At 46.7% G+C, this 18,091-nt stretch overlaps 1 long non-coding RNA gene across 1 annotated transcript; it reads right to left on the minus strand.

Annotated features, from left to right (window-relative positions):
- Positions 1-13,649: 13,649 nt before the first annotated feature.
- LOC133126138 (uncharacterized) lies at positions 13,650-15,278 on the minus strand. The gene is made up of 3 exons (XR_009708502.1): positions 15,188-15,278; positions 13,871-13,975; positions 13,650-13,737 (listed from the first exon to the last, which is right to left on the minus strand). It is a non-coding gene; the product is annotated as an uncharacterized LOC133126138 (long non-coding RNA).
- Between the last annotated feature and the right edge of the window lie 2,813 nt (positions 15,279-18,091).

An 18,091-nucleotide genomic window follows, 5' to 3' on the forward strand; every position in this document is an offset into this window, starting at 1 on the left:
GTTAAACATATCACCTTTTGAATTAGACCACCTAATTTTTAGGTAAGCAAAAGTATTGGGACATGCGGCTGACAGGTGTTTCTTGTTGCCCAGATGTGTCCTATTAGATTGACTGGTTAAACAATAAATAGTTCTGAATGTCAACTCTTGGTTTTAGCCTTGGGTTCTGCCTGTGAAGACTGCATTTGTCATTTTGAAGCTTAGAAAAGAGAGGAAATCGATAAGCCATTGCACAAGCATTGGGTATAGCTTTTACAACAACTTGGAATGTCCTGAAAAAGAAGGAAACCACTGGCATACTGAGCACCAGACATCAAACAGGTCAACCAAGGAAAACAACAGCAGTTGATGACAGAAACATTGTGAAAGCTGTGAAGAAAACCCCCAAAACATTGTGTGTGATCAGTCAGTGACATCACACACAGGAATCAACTGTTCGAAGAAGACTTAAAGAGCAGCAATAGAGAGGCTATACCACAAGATGCAAACCACTCATCAGGAGCAAGAATTGGAAGGCAAAATTACAATAAAGTATGATGAGACCAAGATTAACCTCACCACAAAGAAAGAAGGGATCTGCTCACGATCCAAAACATCCAAGCTCACCTGTGAAGCATGGTGGAGGAAGCGCCATGGCTTAGGCTTGTATGGCTGCTTCTGGAGTGGGCTCACTAATCTTTATTGATGATGTAACTCATGATGATAGCAGCAGGATGAATTCAGAAGTCTACAAAAACATTCTGTCTGGAACTTGCATCATGCAGCAAGACAATGACCCAGAACACACTGCTAACACAAGAACGGACTTCATTAGGGAGAAAAAGTGGAAGGTTTACTTCAGTTCGTGTCGGGTGGTTCTTCACCTCCGCATCGTACGTTAAAACCATGTAATGACCACCTCGTTCTGGATTATTCCACTTATACCATGGTCTTTTACCAAAGTAACTATATTTTCAGTCAATTCACCTACAAAATAAAACTTTGTTTGCTGTTACAACTACTTGAGGCCATTAAAGTGGCTACTGTTTCAGAATGTTGCATACGTTTCTTACATTCTGATCAAAATAGAGAAGCTAGGCAGATGGCTAAGTCCAGTTTTGATATTTTTTAAAATCTTGATTAAATTCAAGGTTTTAAACTAGGCTTAATTTGGTTTCTTATTCCCTACTTCCTATTCGTTATTCCCGGGGCGGCCTGTAGCATAGTGGTTAAGGTAAATGACTGGGACACGACTGACTGGGACACGCAAGGTCGGTGGTTCTAATCCCGGTGTAGCCACAATAAGATCTGCACAGCTGTTGGGCCCTTGAGCAAGGCCCTTAACCCTGCATTGCTCCAGGGGAGGATTGTCTCCTGCTTAGTCTAATCAACTGTACGTCGCTCTGGATAAGAGCGTCTGCCAAATGCCAATAATGTAATGTAATGTAATGTAATGTCTATTCGTTATTCCCCATTATTCCCAGGGTGACATTAGCTCAGACGGTAAGAGCAGTAGTCTGGCAGTCAGAGGGTTGCCAGTTCAATTCCCACCCTGGGCGTGTCCCTGAGCAAGACACCTAACCCCTAAATGCTCCCGACGAGCTGGTTGGCACCTTGCATGGCAGCCAATTGCCATTGGTGTGTGAGGGCGTGTATGAATGGGTGAATGAGAAGCATCAGTTGTACAGCGCTTTGGATAAAGGCGCTATATAAATGCCAACCATTCCAGTCTACGTTAACTTGTTCACAATTTCACAGCAACATTTTTAAAGGCCAGAATCATCTTGAGCCACACATATCACACAGTTTACCCAACATAGCTAGCTTCTCTATTTTGTGCTGGTGATAGCCAAAAATGGAAAACGATTCTAGCTAATTGTGTTACAGCATGTCACATAGTAGCTAGCTAGTAACAAAACTATCGAAAAGAGGTCTGTTATTTTAATGTTTTCTTTTCATTTGTCTTGACCTATGATGCTATCGAGTTTAAATAAAGTATATAATAATAATAATAATAATAATAATTATATTATTATTATTAAAACCATTCACATATTGCTAAATTGGCATGACAAAGTCATGGTTAATAAATAAAACCCCATTTAACTCGTATCCCACTGCTGGCTTTTAGTCAAACTGCAGGCAGCGTATGAATTTAGAACAGTGATTAGGCTGGACTGGCACTACTTGCCAAATGTTGAAAGATTATACAAATTTAATCACCACCTAGCATCCAATCAGAATCAAGTATTTGTCCAGACCATGGTCAAATAATAACCCCATAATGTAGCCATCCTCCAATTTGTTGTTCTGATTTTGAGTTCTGTGTTGTTCCTAGTCCTTTTAAGTCATGAAATAATTTGCTAAAAATTACCACTGGCCTATTGAAGAGACTCAACTTTCAAAATGGCTGACATGGATTGTGCCTCCTGCCGTTCTTGTCAACCATTGCAGGTCATTGCTGCAATTTTTATTCTATTTTACAATGACATCAACGCCTGTGGATTTCCGTAGGATTTATGTGCGGGACCTGCGCTAATTTAATTTTACTGCATCTGTATGGTAATCTTATTATTTCTTCTGCTCGCTGATTTAATGGTATGAGTGCCATTTTGAAGGAATATATTGACAGAGGTTGCGTCTTTGGATCTGTCAATTAGTGTGGGTCTTTGGATCTGTCAATTATTTCTGATACCTTTTGTACAATAATTCTTTTTAACAAAATGCTACTAAAACTCATCTGCCAGCCACTAATAAGAGTGACCGAGTTATGTGCTATTGCCAAATTTTCCCCGCATTTCGCCTCACATTAACACATCAACAATTGCCATAACTTCCCATTAAATGTTTTAAAATGTACCACATCCTATTATAAAGCTAGACTTTTTGTTCTTGTCTTGCAGTGAGACTTATGTTAACTGAATTCCATTGAAGTTAAAGTTCACAGAACCAATGGACCATATCTTTTCCAGCTCACAGTGTTACAATTCATGCTTAGTATGTCAAAGCTATTAAGTAGACCAAATACGAATGTCTAAAAATGCGCATTGGTAATCTTTTTTCAATATTGGATGTGGACTGGATTGAGTCCTACCTCTTTGGTCGCTCCTTCCAGGTTGCCTGGGCTGGTATCGACACCTCGGCCCCAGGGCTCAGTCCTAGGCCCGCTTCCTTTTTCTCTTTACACTCGTTCCCTTGGCCCTGTGATCACTGCACATGGGCTATCCTACCACTGCTATGCGGAAGATACCCAACTCTTCATCTCATTCCCACCATCTGATACACAGGTTTCTGCTCTCCCCACCTGGATCTCTCCATTTCCCTTGGGGATACCATACTCACGCCATCACCCAGTGCAAGGAACCTCGCCGTGGTGATGGACAGCAGACTGTCCCTTTCCGAGAACATTGCGGCGGTGACCCGCTCATGCAGGTTCTTCCTATACAACATACGGAGAATCCGCCCCTTTCTCCCCCCCTACTCAACCCAGCTCCTGGTCCAAGCAATGGTTATATCCCACCTGGACTACTGCAATTCCCTCTTGGCTGGCCTCCCAGCATCCGCCATCAGACCCCTCCAATTTATCCAGAATGCAGCAGCTCGTCTGGTCTTCAACCTTCCCAAATACTCACACGTCACCCCCCTGCTTACTTCCCTCCACTGGCTGCCTGTCATGGCTCGCATCAAATTCAAAACATTGGTGCTAGCCTTCCAAGCAGTTAAGGGGTCTTCCCCAGCTTACCTACAAAAAATCATCAGACCCTACACCCCTGCCAGACCTCTTCGTTCAGCCTCCACAGGCCGCTTGGCACCTCCCCCTCTCCGAACCTCCACCTCACGCTCACGACTGCTGTCTGTTCTGGCTCCACGGTGGTGGAACGAACTCCCCGTTGAGGTCAGAACTATAGAATCTCTCCCCACCTTCAAGCGCAAGCTGAAGACACACGTCTTCAAGCAGCACCTCTCCCCATCCCTCCCTACCTCCCTGTGAACCTTAATTGTTGTCTCTGTGACTTGCTTTGTGTATCGGTATTTTTAGTTGGCTAGGTAAGCAGTGTTTCGATAGTTAACTTTGGTCACTTTTGCTCTGTTTGTTTGTTTGTTTGTTCAAAAAAAAAAAAAAATGGCCCTTGTCCTTATCTTTGTTGTTCAGGTAGCAGTTGAAATTGTACTTCCCTCTAGGGTCTTTCAGCGCACTTATCCCTGGTTATGGGTATGCACTTTGTTGTACGTCGCTCTGGATAAGAGCGTCTGCCAAATGCCAATAATGTAATGTAATGTAATGTTGGTCATTAGATTGCCCCTCAAACCTGAAAACAAGAGAAGAAGCCATTAAATACATCACCATGATAATGTTCACCTGCTCTGCCCAACATGCTGCTGTGAACCATGGGCAGGTACAGTATCCTTCATAAACATTCATAAATTGCCACAAGAGAAACATTGTATAGATCAAATCATAGGTCATTGTCATTTGTAATGTCTTTATTTTTGTCATTAAAATGCTCTACCTCTCTCGTTGAAATTATGTGGACACCCAAAATATTCCACAAAAATTTCACAGTACAAGATGGATTTCAGCTTAGTTTCCTTTGTGACAGCCAATTCATTATTAATGTACATTGGTCTTACTTACAGATTTTGTCCAGATAGGCAACTGAATATCTGTCCTTGAATAAATGCGTTCTGTTGACACTTTACAATATACTGTAGCCCAGGGCTGCCTCGCCCTGTTTCCTGGAGATCTACTGTCTTGTCGGTTTTCATTTCAACCCTAATTTGGCACACCTGATTCTACTAATTAGCAGCTCAATGAGATGTTTAGCTGTTGAGTGAGGTGTGCTTTGTTAGGGCTGGAATGAAAACGTATGGGACAGTAGATCCCCAGGAACCAGGTTGGGCAGCCCTGCTGGAGGCCCTCATATTGCTGCAGGAATTGTAGTAGCACAATGGCTGTGCAATTGCCATGCCATGCCAGTGCAAAACTCAGTGTGAGTTTTATTGCTTTTCCCTGTCATTATCAGTATGATATCTATGCCTGGATGCTGTGGCGCCCCTGCTCCTGCATGTTGTGCCACGTGGGTGGAGAAACTTGGAGGGACCCGCGCAGCGCAACCGCGCAGACGTCGCGCATTGGGAAAGGTATGCGAAGGAGTGTATCTTCCTAGATTACATTACATTACATTACATATCCTGGAGAGGTGATGGGGAGATCAGCACCTTGGAGAGAGATCCCTCTACCTGCAGTCCAGGACCCCGGACAGCGCACGTGAGTGAGCAGAGTGGAAAAGTACTGACTCATCTGCAGCCTGTTTCCTAATGAGCAGGGAATGGTAGTAAGGCGCGGTCAAGGCTGCAAACGGAGTCAGTCGGTGCCATTCCTGAGCATGTGGGAGTGTGAAAGGCAGAGAGAGGAAGGACCATCTACGCCCTGCTGTACTGACCCTGAAGGAGACCCCACCTTTACAAACGGCAACCCCAAAGACCTGGAAACGAACGCTGGACACTTGAGCCAAATAAAATCCCATCCTACTTACCCCATATCTTTGTGTTTCCCCCCCAGCCCTGACACGGCCGAAGAGGGAAGAAGGGAGGAGGCCCTTGAGCATACCCCGGTCTGGGAAGAACCTTAGTTTATACCTACAGCCCCTTTAATTTCTCCAGTTTTCCCCAACCCTTGCCCTGAGTGGGGGTGCTATCACCAATACCCTGGAAAAAAACCCCCACAAAAAATAAAAAGATAAATTTTTCTGATATCTGCTATCTCCTGTGTCTGGTTTCCAGCTGTGCCCACCTACTGCACCTCAGGATCCACCCCGAGGCACCACAATGCCAAATGGACCAACAACAATGAGGAAACCTCCACCCAAGAACAAGGAGGTGACTGAAAAATACATAATGGACACTCATCCAGACATTACTACAACACTTGAGGCTATGATAGTGGCTAGTTTCCTCAGCCATGTTCCAAATGACTTCGTAAGTATTTGGCAATTTGCATTCCTTCAGAAATATTTTTTTTAGCATTAGAACTTTGAGAGGAACCAGTTATCATAGGCATATGAGACAAGATAAAACCCTGGTATCTCCCTGTCAGGAAGCTCAAACATTACTGAAGTTTAAAGTTACTGAAGATTTGAAACATTCTCTGGAACAAATGGAAATAACACAGAAAACAGAAAGATTCACCACTGTGTTGAATGCCCTGAGAGCATTTATTTGGGCTTAGGGGTTTGGGATGTAGACAAGTCTTCGCCCTTCAAGCTCTGGCCCTCAGTCCTGGTTACTTTCCCTACAGGTGCCACTTGGAAACTACCCTGAGGAAGTTGCTAATGAAAGCTATATGAGAGGTCCCCTCAGGGAGTTCCAAAAAACACTGACGGAAATTGGAGTGAAAATCAGAGAGAGATCAAAACAACAATCAGAGAGAGAGTTCCCATATAATAATAAGAGATATCCTTTATTGAACCCTGTGGGTTAATTTGTCTTCTGCATTTGACCCATCCTAGTTACCTAGGAGCAGTGGGCAGCCACAGTGCAGCGCCCGGGGAGCAATGTGGGGTTAAGGGCCTTGCTCAAGGGCCCAACGGCTGTGCAGATCATTTTTATTGTGGCTCGACCGGGATTCGAACCACTGACGTTGTGGCTCCCAGTCATGTACCTTAACCACTACGCTACAAGCCGCCCCCCATGAGTACTTGGACCCTGCAGGGATGGAAAACAGCATCACTATCTAATGTATGTCTGCATGAACTATCTTTTTGTCAGGGTTGGAGGTAGTACTGGTTGTGGCCATCAGGTGGCTTATTACTTTCACCTGATGGTCATTAGTGCTTACGTGATGTCTACCTCCTGAAGGTACTTAAAGCCCGCATTTCCCCTCAGTCTTCGCTTCGGTGTCACTGTTCGCTCTGCCACCTAGCCGGTATTAGCACATGGTAAGACTCAGCATTCGAGTCAGGTATTGTGCTGGTTCTGTATTCAGAAAAGGTAAGGAAGGGGTCTGCGCGTTAGTGTGTGTACACTGCAGCCGCCTTCCTGTAGGTCCTTTTTGTTCTTTGTTTCGTTTTGTTTTCGGCTTGTGTGAGTCCGTGGGTGAGGGACGTTGTCCCCGGTATTTTGTATTTTGGTTTGTGTGTTTTTTCGGAGCTGCGACTCCTGAGTCTTTATTTTCGTTAGCCCAGTCTTTTATACTGGGTTGTACTTTTATTTTGGGTTTTCCCCGGTCCGGGGCAGTAGTGCTAGCCTTTACGCACTCATTTTTTGTTTGTGATTTTCGCCCTGGTTTTGGAGGGTAGTTTTTATTTTCTGAGCCGTTATTTGGGGCTCTTCCTTTTATTTGTGCGGAGTTGTCTCCGTGTACAGTGCTGTCTCCTCTACCCCCCCGGGGTCTTAGTGGCGGGCTCGTTTGTGGGTCCGCTTACAAGGGGTCACCCCCTTAGTCGCACCTGGCTCTCCGCACCTCCGCAACCTTACAGAACACCGAAGCCAGCATGGAGAGGCCAGCGACTAGTGTGGGAGGGGATTCTCCTCTGGAGGCGGTTGTATCCGCCCAGCAGGCTGCTTTAGTTAGCCAGGAGCAGGAGTTACTGGTGTTGCGTGCACAACAAACTGCCACTGCCGAGCAGCAAACCAGGGTATTTCAACGGCAGGAGGAGATATTAACTAGGTTAGACCAACAGCAGGAGGTATTGTTCGGACTCGCCGAGACGTTCCGGCAATTAGCCAGCGAGTTTCGGTCTTCTCCTACACCTTCACCCATCTCTCACACCTCCCAATCGTCCCGTTCCCCCCCTACTTATCAACCCATTACACCGGTGGTTAGGGAGCCCAAGCTCCAGCTCCCTTTGCGGTATGGTGGAGAGGCAGGGAAATGTAGGGGGTTCCTCTCCCAGTGCCTAATTTTTTTTAAATCTCAACCCTCACGTTTCACCACAGAGGATGCTCTGGTCGCGTTCATTCTGGCTCTATTGACGGGGACGGCTCTGGCCTGGGCAGACCCGCTGATTCGCGGTCAGGCTCCCCTCATGAATGACTCCCAGCTCCTAATGCAGGAGATGACGCGTGTATTCGACCACGATGTCACGGGTAGAGAGGCGGCATCTCGGTTGACATGGATAAAGCAGGGTGCCCGGAGTGTTGCCGAGTTTTCTGTCGAATTTCAGGCTCTGGCAGGTGAGACAGGGTGGGCGGACGACCCACTCATAACCTTGTTCACTAGCGCATTATCTGACCCAGTCCGGGATGCCCTGGCTACCATGGAGCCACCGGGGAGTTTAGGTGCGCTAATATCCGCGGCTATCCGCATTGACAACCGGGTCCGTGAACGGGAGAGGGAGAGAGTGGGCAGGGGAGGTCGGTCCAACTGGCCCATTCCGCTTCCTCCAGGCAAGGCTGTCAGTACCGTGGGGGCACAAGACACACACACAGGGGAGGAACCTATGCAGGTGGACAGCGCTACTCTGGTGCGCCCTAAGAAACGTCCCTGGAAAGAGGGATTGTGTTTCTTTTGTAGGCGACCGGGGCATCTAATTAGAAACTGCCCCGACCTGAAGGGAAAAGCGCATTCCCACTAGTGGAGCGAAAGTCACTAGTGGGACTGGTAAGAGGTATTAGCTTTCGCACGTTTCTCCCCGTCAACTTGACGTGGAAGGGGGGTGAGGCTCGGGCAAACGCCTTTATTGATTCCGGGGCAGTTGACAATTTTATCGACCGACAGTGGGCAAAACACCAGAGCCTGCCGGTTCGGTCTTTGCCACAGCCCCAATCCATCACGGCGCTGGACGGTCGCCCGTTGGGGTCCGGGGTTGTGCGTCAGATGACTGAGCGGGTGGTAATGCGGATTCCGTGTCTGGGGCACCAGGAGCGCTTTTTTTTTTTTTTTGGTGGAGTCTCCGGTGTACCCTATTGTACTAGGTCACGGGTGGCTAGTAAAACATCAACCCCAAATAAACTGGGGAGACCGGAGCAATCCGGTGTCCCGGTGGGGTCCGCAGTGCGCCAATCACTCTGAGCAGACGCACACTCCCGCAGCCCCACCCGTAGAGACCGATATAAACTCTGAGGGGGACGAGGAGGAGGCTAGGGGGTTCCCCAGCCCTCGGGCTAGTTCTCAGGTGTCAGATGCGCAGGCGGAGAGTCTGGAGTGGGACTCCGTCTGTGACTGGAGTCCTCCCGTGGACGAGGGGGAGATCAGTGACGTCACTGACCGGGACTCTGAGGGAAGCTTGCAGGACTCTGACAGTGGAGAGGAGGGGCGGATGATAGGGGCTGTTACGTTTCCTCTTCCGCAGAACGTTCCCAGGGAATATAGGGAGGTAGCGGAGGTGTTTAGCAAACAGCGAGCCACTACGTTACCCCCGCACCGACCCTATGACTGTGCCATCGAGTTATTCCCTGGAACGTCTCCACCTAGGGGGTCGCTGTATTCGTTGTCAGCACCGGAAAGCAAGGCCATGAACGAATACATTTGCGATGCATTAGCTAATGGATTTATTAGACCATCTACATCACCAGCGGGGGCCGGGTTCTTTTTTGTGAGAAAAAAGGACGGGGGCCTGAGACCTTGCATAGACTATAGAGGGTTAAATACTATAACCATTAAAAATAGGTATCCCCTACCGCTAATGAACTCCGCGTTCGAGCGCCTGCAATCTGCATCTGTTTTTACCAAACTCGACTTCCGTAATGCGTACAATCTTGTACGCATACGCGAGGGCGATGAGTGGAAAACAGCGTTCAATACCCACACCGGGCATTACGAATATCTAGTTATGCCGTTCGGTCTTACTAACGCCCCTGCAGTATTTCAGGCACTGGTAAATGATGTGCTCAGGGAGACGTTGGAGAGATTTGTGTTCGTCTACCTGGACGATATTTTAATTTTCTCCAACAATCACACCGAACACATTCAGCACGTGACCCAGGTCCTCACGCGTCTTTTGGAGGCGCGCCTATTTGTCAAGGCGGAGAAATGCATTTTCCATGCGAATACGGTGTCTTTTCTTGGGTTCATTGTGTCTGAGGGGAGAATTGAGATGGACCCAACGAAAGTAGCGGCCGTTAAGAACTGGCCTACGCCCACGTCAATAAAGCAGGTTCAGAGGTTTTTAGGGTTCGCAAATTTTTATCGCCGTTTTATCAGAAGTTTTAGCACGGTGGTCGCGCCCATCACGGCGCTTACCAAGAAGACGGTTCCAGCGCGCTTTGTGTGGAACCCCCGTGCGGAAGCGGCGTTCGCGGAGCTAAAGGAGAGGTTTTGCACGGAACCTATTTTAATAACTCCAGATCCTTCGCGCCCATTTATTGTGGAAGTGGATGCCTCCGAGCTGGGGGTGGGCGCTGTTCTATCCCAACGGTCCCCTCTAGACCAAAAAGTGCACCCCTGTGCGTTTTTTTCTCGGTCCTTGTCCGAGACCGAGAGAAATTATGACGTGGGAGACAGGGAACTGCTGGCGGTCAAGTTAGCTCTGGAGGAGTGGCGTCACTGGCTGGAGGGGGCGGAGCACCCATTCACTGTATGGACTGACCACAAGAATCTAGAGTACATACAGTCGGCCAAGACACGGAACTCGCGGCAGGCCCGCTGGGCCCTATTTTTTGCGCGTTTTTCGTTTACGCTGACCTACCGTCCCGGTTCCAAAAACACTAAACCTGACGCCCTCTCCAGGGTGTTTGATAACACAGACCGAGAGCACACTCCTCAACCTATCATCCCTGGGGAGCAAATAGCGGCGCCAGTGGTTTGGGAGGTGGAGGCGGCGGTGCGAGGAGCGTTGCGCCTCGAGCCGGATCCAGGGGGGGGTCCACCTCATTGCCTTTTCGTGCCTGCTGGGGTTCGGTCCCAGGTACTGCAGTGGGGACATGCCTCACGGCTGGCAGGGCATCCCGGGGTTCACCGCACAAAGGACTTCTTGTCTAGGCGGTTCTGGTGGCCCGGGATGGAAAAGGACGTTCGGGAGTTTGTGGCCGCGTGCCCGGTCTGTGCCCGTAGTAAGGGATCGCACCAACCCCCCTCAGGGCTATTACGACCCTTACCGGTCCCGAGACGCCCATGGAGTCATGTGGCCCTCGACTTCATTACAGGGCTGCCGTCATCTGAAGGCAATACGGTGATCTTGGTAGTAGTTGACCGGTTTTCTAAGGCGGCTCATTTTGTGGCGCTACCAAAATTACCGTCGGCAGCGGGGACCGCAAGGCTAGTAGTTGACCACGTCTTCAGACTACATGGTCTGCCCCAGGATGTGGTGTCTGACCGCGGACCCCAGTTCGCGTCTAGGTTTTGGCGTGTGTTCTGCTCCTTGTTAGGGGCCTCAGTAAGTCTGTCCTCGGGCTTTCATCCTGAGACCAACGGGCAGACGGAGCGCACTAACCAGACGCTTGAGAACACACTGCGGTGCTTAGCCGCGGCCAACCCCACGTCCTGGAGACGTCAGCTCGCGTGGGCCGAGTACGCACACAACACTCTGCGCAACGCCTCCACTGGGTTCTCACCCTTCGAGGCTCAATTTGGGTACGTGCCGCCATTGTTCCCGGAACTGGAGAAGGGGGCCGAGGTGCACTCCGCTGAGGCTTTTGTTCGGCGGTGCCGTGGCACCTGGAGTAAAGTACGGGCGGCACTCCTACGGGCTACTGCTACCCAGAAGCGACTGGCCGACAGACATCGCCGTTCAGCTCCTTCCTACAGGGTAGGGCAGAGGGTGTGGCTGTCCACTCGCGATCTGCCATTGCGAGTGGAGTCGCGGAAGCTCGCCCCCCGCTATGTGGGCCCTTTCCGCATTGTCAAGAAGATCAACCCAGTTACGGTGAGACTCCAACTGCCCCGGTCCATGAGGATCCATCCCACCTTCCACATCTCACGCCTTAAACCGGTATTCACCAGCGTGCTGGCCCCGGCGGAGGTTCCTCCACCGCCTCCACGGATAGTTGACGGGGGTACGGCCTATACTGTGCGCCGCATCCTGGCTGAGCGTCGCGTGGGCAGGGGCAGGCAGTACCTTGTGGACTGGGAGGGCTATGGTCCTGAGGAGCGCTGTTGGGTCCCCACTAGGAACATTCTGGACCCAGAGCTCATCCATGAGTTCCGCAGGCGGGGGGCTGAAGGAGCGTCTGGGGCCGCTCCTTAGAAGGGGGGTCCTGTCAGGGTTGGAGGTAGTACTGGTTGTGGCCATCAGGTGGCTTATTACTTTCACCTGATGGTCATTAGTAGTTCAATTCTCCATAGCATTTTTAAAGTGTCTTTATATTATGTGATATTATTGTCATTGTATTTCTAGATGGTAAGGCAAATGTCATACCAGCCCTCCAGGACTGTTGTTGTTGTGTACCCCTGCTCTAGATAATTGAAATAGTCATAATATAGAATACCTGAAACTCAAGAATGTCTTTACATTTATCCATCCATTATCCTAACCCGCTTATCCTGAACAGGGTGGCTGGAGCCTATCCCATCATACATTGGCAGGTGTTGTTGAAATTATATATTCTTGTGATTATTTTATTATTAATTGCTTATCCTATTATTAGTTGCTTATGCTGGAGTGATCCAGATCATACACAATTATTCAAGTACCATAACTTGCTTTGTGCGAATGAATATTATTTTCTGTAACTGTGTGAGTGGAGATGTCTCTCCCTTTCTGTACCATGGGCCTCCAAGGCCACGGCCATTAACTGTGTGTTCTGGGTTATCTTGTCTTGGTGCCTGAGAGCCTGCAGAACCAAAAACATAAAACCTCATGACGGAAGCTACCATGGGGATTATCTTTCTGGAAATAGGGAGTTAAAACTAGATAAGATAGATTTCTCAGACGCGCAGTTAATTGCACAGGCCCCTGCGTATACATCATGCTGGAATGTTTTGAGAACATGTATCTGCATAGACAGTACCTTGAAGGGGGGAGATATGAATAAACAATCTGTAGTAAGGAGAAGAGTGGTGGATTGTCTTTGAATATTGATCATTGGGAATATTAATATTCAAAGGGGGTGTACATTTGTTGGGCTCTGCACATACATATATCCAGACAAAGGAGAAAAACCTTTGTCCTTGTTTTTGCATGTAACTTGGACCCTATGCGCAGAGTAAAGATTGGATTTTATTTACTGTCTCTGTCTCTGAATGTTTTCCTACAGGAATGAATTAAAATTCCCACCACAGCAGGAATACACCCTGGACAGGTCGCCAGTCCATCGCAGGGCACACACACCATTCACTCACACACTCATACACTCATACACTCATACACTCATACACTCATACCTACGGGCAATTTAGACTCTCCAATCAGCCTATCCTGCATGTCTTTGGACTGTGGGAAGAAACCGGAGTACCCGGAGGAAACCCACGCAGACACGGGAAGAACATGCATACTCCGCACAGAGAGGCCACGGCCGACAGGGATTCGAACCAAGGACCTCCTTGCTGTGAGGCGGCAGTGCTACCCACTGCACCATCCGTGCCGCCGTCTTTACATTTAAATGGATAGAATTTACAGAAATCAGATTCTGGACAGCAATGTCGAAAAACAATGGAATTTTGATCAGACTGCACAAATTAGTTATTAATTGAGAAATGTAACTTAATATTGCAGCAATTACCACAGGGCAACGATGGCAAACATTCTCTAGTTTTATTTGATGTTGATGCATTGGATTAACAGCATTCATGTTCATGGCCAAGATCAATCCTGGACATCAAAGTAGTCAATGGTAGGCTCCTCTTTAACTGCCTTCAGCCAGTTGCTCCCACAGTCATTCCTGGTAACAAAAGTAGCAAACTGTTCACATTCCAGGTACTTTACTTCAAGCAAGCTAACATAGATTTGCCTAGAGATCATAAAATGCTAGTTATGCCCAAAAATCTAGAAGGAAGGGAAATGAGAGGACTGACTTGCTGCTGTGTTGTTTGATGTGGGCGATAGGTGGTGGAGCTCTCCCTGCTGTCTCCCTCTCAATGACAGCAGTCAGAGTCAAGTTGGGACAGGCTGCTTTCCCTCTGTTAGGACACAAAATAAGAGGAAGAATCCCGTTGACCGTAACTACGGTACAGAACTGGCAGGATTGAGCTTCAATCCCTGCATATGAATTAAGAGTCCATCATCATTGGTAGCTTATGAATTCAATAACCTGGTGAAGCAGACCATGTGGCACACAGCAAGCTATATAGGTAGCTTTTCTTCTCAGCTTGAACTCCACTGTAAATGGAAATATTTGTGCCGAATTTGAGCGAACATGAATGCTGATTAGACTGCTGCATTGCAGGCAGGCCCTCTAACTGTAGCTATACCCCCATCTACAGTGGCACACAGCATTTACCCTGGCGAGACTAGATACTGTAAGCTTGATGACTACAGGTAGCGAATCTTCTTTGATATTTGACAGTATAATTAAGACACCACAGACTAGTCAAGATCATCACTAATGATGCTCGCTAAGCTAATATTTGAGAAGTCATTACATCATTACAGTGGCTCCAAGACTGGGCACAGGGAGTCTCATGGAACAACTTAGATAATGCAGACATATCACTTTACCAAACTGTTGACTTGATGGCTATTGGGCAATCATGTACAAATGTCAGCTCAAAGATCTGTTGACATGAATCATTGGTTTATGAAGCATGACATACTGCTATAGCATAAGCTAGTAGTTTATGCAAGTACCATTTACTGGTAACCCAGTAATAAGTTAAAAAAAAATTTTTAATTACATTTATTGGCCGTTTCTTCATTTAAAAAACAAAAGATACAATAGGTTCAAAAAAGGATAATTCAATGAATGTGAAGCACATTCCCTTCATTAAATGACAAGTACTACAGAGAAGAATTCCCAGGCTCTTAGTCCATTTTGCTTGCCTTTGAAGCCTACCACGTTGCAGAAAACCAGGCTAGGGTTGAAATGCCTGACTGATCCATCAGTCAAGCCACCATATCCATGGTCTTCCAGACCATCAAGTGAAAACTGTGAGGATTCACGGCTGAACTGCGATGCAGGTCACATGAAGTACAAACATTTACTACTGGAATCCAATTTTAGACAAAATATTCATGGTGTTTAATGACAAAGAGAAGAAAGAAAAATTTGCTGCATCTGACATCTGTGTTGTTGTGGCAAATTAGGCTCTTACTTTTAATTCCTGCAGGAAAGGCACAAGCAAGCATGCCCAGGTCTTCCCTGTGAGTGGGCATGTGGCTACCCCCAGACTCACCTTACAGCAGTAATCACCACATTGCGCTTGGGCTCACTGTCGTAGCTCACGCTTTCTATGCCGTACACCTCAGCCAGCTCGTGTATGATCTTGCGGTGCTCTCTGTTCATAGGTGGGAAACAATGGCTTCTCTTCGTTTGTTTCCCCTGAAAAGGAATTCAATGCAGATGATTGCGTTGCATGTAATGTCCATTGAAGGAGTAACATGGTGGTTGAATTTCATACTTGCCAGTTGTCTTCAGGCAACAACAAAACAAATGTGCATAATTTATTTATTATTCAGTCATTTAAATGCATTTTAAAACATATTTGTCTAAGCCTGAATTTCCTACCATAAAAGTTCACCCAAACTGTCTGGGCATAGTAATGAGAAATATAAATGAGCTATAACTGACAGACTGTGCTCCCACTTTTGACACAAAGACAGAATTTTCACAAGCTACCCAACTTAGTACATCAACGATCGATAGCTAAGGTAAGGACGCTGACTTATCCAATGATAATTGTTGCTAGCTAGCTAGCCAAGTTAAGATAAAAGTACAAGTGTCCTTATGAAAGCAAACTAGCTAGCTAATGTTATCGATGACATCACCTTATAAAAGTAAACTAGCCAGCTAGCTAACGTTGTAATAACGTTTAATGAATATAACCAGAAATAGTCTAATAGTCCTTAAAAGGCACTGTAAGTGAACCAAACGTTTGCATTGTCTTGCCTGGAGGCAAGCAGCACAAACTGCATGGATAGGGGAGTGGTGATCCTCATGTGACACATGGAGGAGAACATTCACAACCGGTTGAAAATAGGACGACAATGCGCTGTTGAGGGAAAGATGGTTTCTCCTGGGAGAAACCTATGCTGAATTCTGGTAAAAACCTAAATAAAAAAAGAGTAGGAAAAGATACTCCAGGACCGTCATTGTAGAATCTATAATCCCTCACTCACTCTGGAGTTCAATAGTGAGCACCATAATTCATTGGATAACATTGCTTTTGGTTATTTTGATTCTGTGCTCCAGCACATTGAGTTTGAGAGGAGGATACAATGACAATTAAAATTATCGGGAGACTGTCATCTTTAATTTGAGAGTATATTCATCCATATCGGTTGAACCGTTTAGAAATGACAGCACCTTTTGTACATTGTTGAACTGGTTTCACAAACATGTTTTTTAGGCAGGTGTATTCATTTGTGTTGGTAGTGAATGCAGAACAGAGCTGTTGATTCTAGAGTTTGCAATTGCCTTCGGAGACTGTTGTTGGGGTGTGACAACATGATGAAAACAACATTGTTGATCAAACATTGTGGAGTACAGAGCCAAACCTAGAAAAATATATATTTGTCCCAAAAATTATGGACCGCAGTGTATATTCATTTTCAGTTTGCCTGCATGTTAGTGCATGTGAAATATTTGTCTCTCAGATATAATGATTGTGGGTAGCTTGAACTTGGCACATGTCATTCTGATTGGCATGTTCAACTATGGTGCATGATTGTACAGCTATTGGGAGTTGCAGCAACAGAATTCCCAATAACTTTCCACAAACAGTTTGTAAGTCAAGCTATTTCCTCCTGTTAGTATTTGCAGGCTCGTACAACATTAACTTGTAAACTTGATCCAAACTGGATCACATATTATAGTGATCACAGAATATTTAGGAAAACAGAAAGGAATTGTGAATGCATTCGGTGAAACTTAAAACATGAAAATACTGTACACGAGCTAGCATGTTTAGCTTTATGGTTCATATTCAGTCAAATAAGGATGAAGTGAATGGATATTCTACCTCAGAGATTGTTTTGTATTACTATTCAGTGGGGATACTGTTGGATACAAATGTGCAACACAATAACAGCTCTGCACAAGTGAGAGTTAACAGCTTTATTCAATATGCATATCGGTTCCAGCGCTTCCAAAGCGGAGAACAATGCCTTATACTTCATTACAGCTTATATACACATTCTGTTGCTGGGGAGAGCCCACTCCGAGAGAAACAGTTCTAAGCTCCGGGGTTAATCCAGTGTGGCCCCCTCCTTCGTGGTTAGGTGGTCTCCTGTTTTTCTGCAAGCTCATGATGATATGGGGTGGCCTGTAGCATAGTGGTTAAGGGAAATGACTGGGACACACAAGGTCAGTGGTTCTAATCCCGGTGTAGCCACAAGATCTGCACAGCCATTGGGCCCTTGAGCAAGACCCTTCATCCTGCATTGCTCCAGGGGAGGATTGTCTCCTGCTTAGTCTAATCAACTGTACGTCACTCTGGATAAGAATGTCTGCTGTGATGTAATGATATTTGATACAAATGTTTCTGCTTCTCTTATCTTACTGGTATTCACGCCCTATGACACACATTTGATCATGTTGCTACAGTTCAGTGGAAATTTCCATTGGTAGACAGCTTCTCTCTGCACGTGAGTAGAAGTGGGCACAAATTACACAGTTAATGTCATAAAAATCAAAGTGATCAAAGTGACTTTGACCGTGGAATTATTGTTGGTGCCAGACAGAGTGGTTTTAGTATCTCAGAAACTGCTGGTCTCCTGGGATTTTCATGCACAACAGTTTTTAGAGTTTGCAGAGAATGGTGCAAAAAAGAAGGAAATGCACACAGAAAACCCTCTGGCCATGTAGGGCCTGAGCATCCTGACCGAGTCGGCTGGAGGTCTCCACGAAGGAGAACCACAGGGTGCTTCTCACTGATGACTCTCTGATGACTCAGTGTCATCCTCACTGAGTCCGAACAGATCTGCATTGGCCTTGCTGAACCTGTACCAGATCCATTGCACCACCTCTGGGTCGAGTCTCCATTCCCCCGGGGAAGGCGTCTGGCAGGACAGAAAGCCTGAGGCACCTGGGAAGACCAAAGTCATAAAGAAGTAAGAGACTGTTATGTTCAGGAAAATTA

This window comes from Conger conger, chromosome 4, assembly GCF_963514075.1.
Source record: "Conger conger chromosome 4, fConCon1.1, whole genome shotgun sequence".
Lineage (NCBI taxonomy): Eukaryota > Metazoa > Chordata > Actinopteri > Anguilliformes > Congridae > Conger > Conger conger.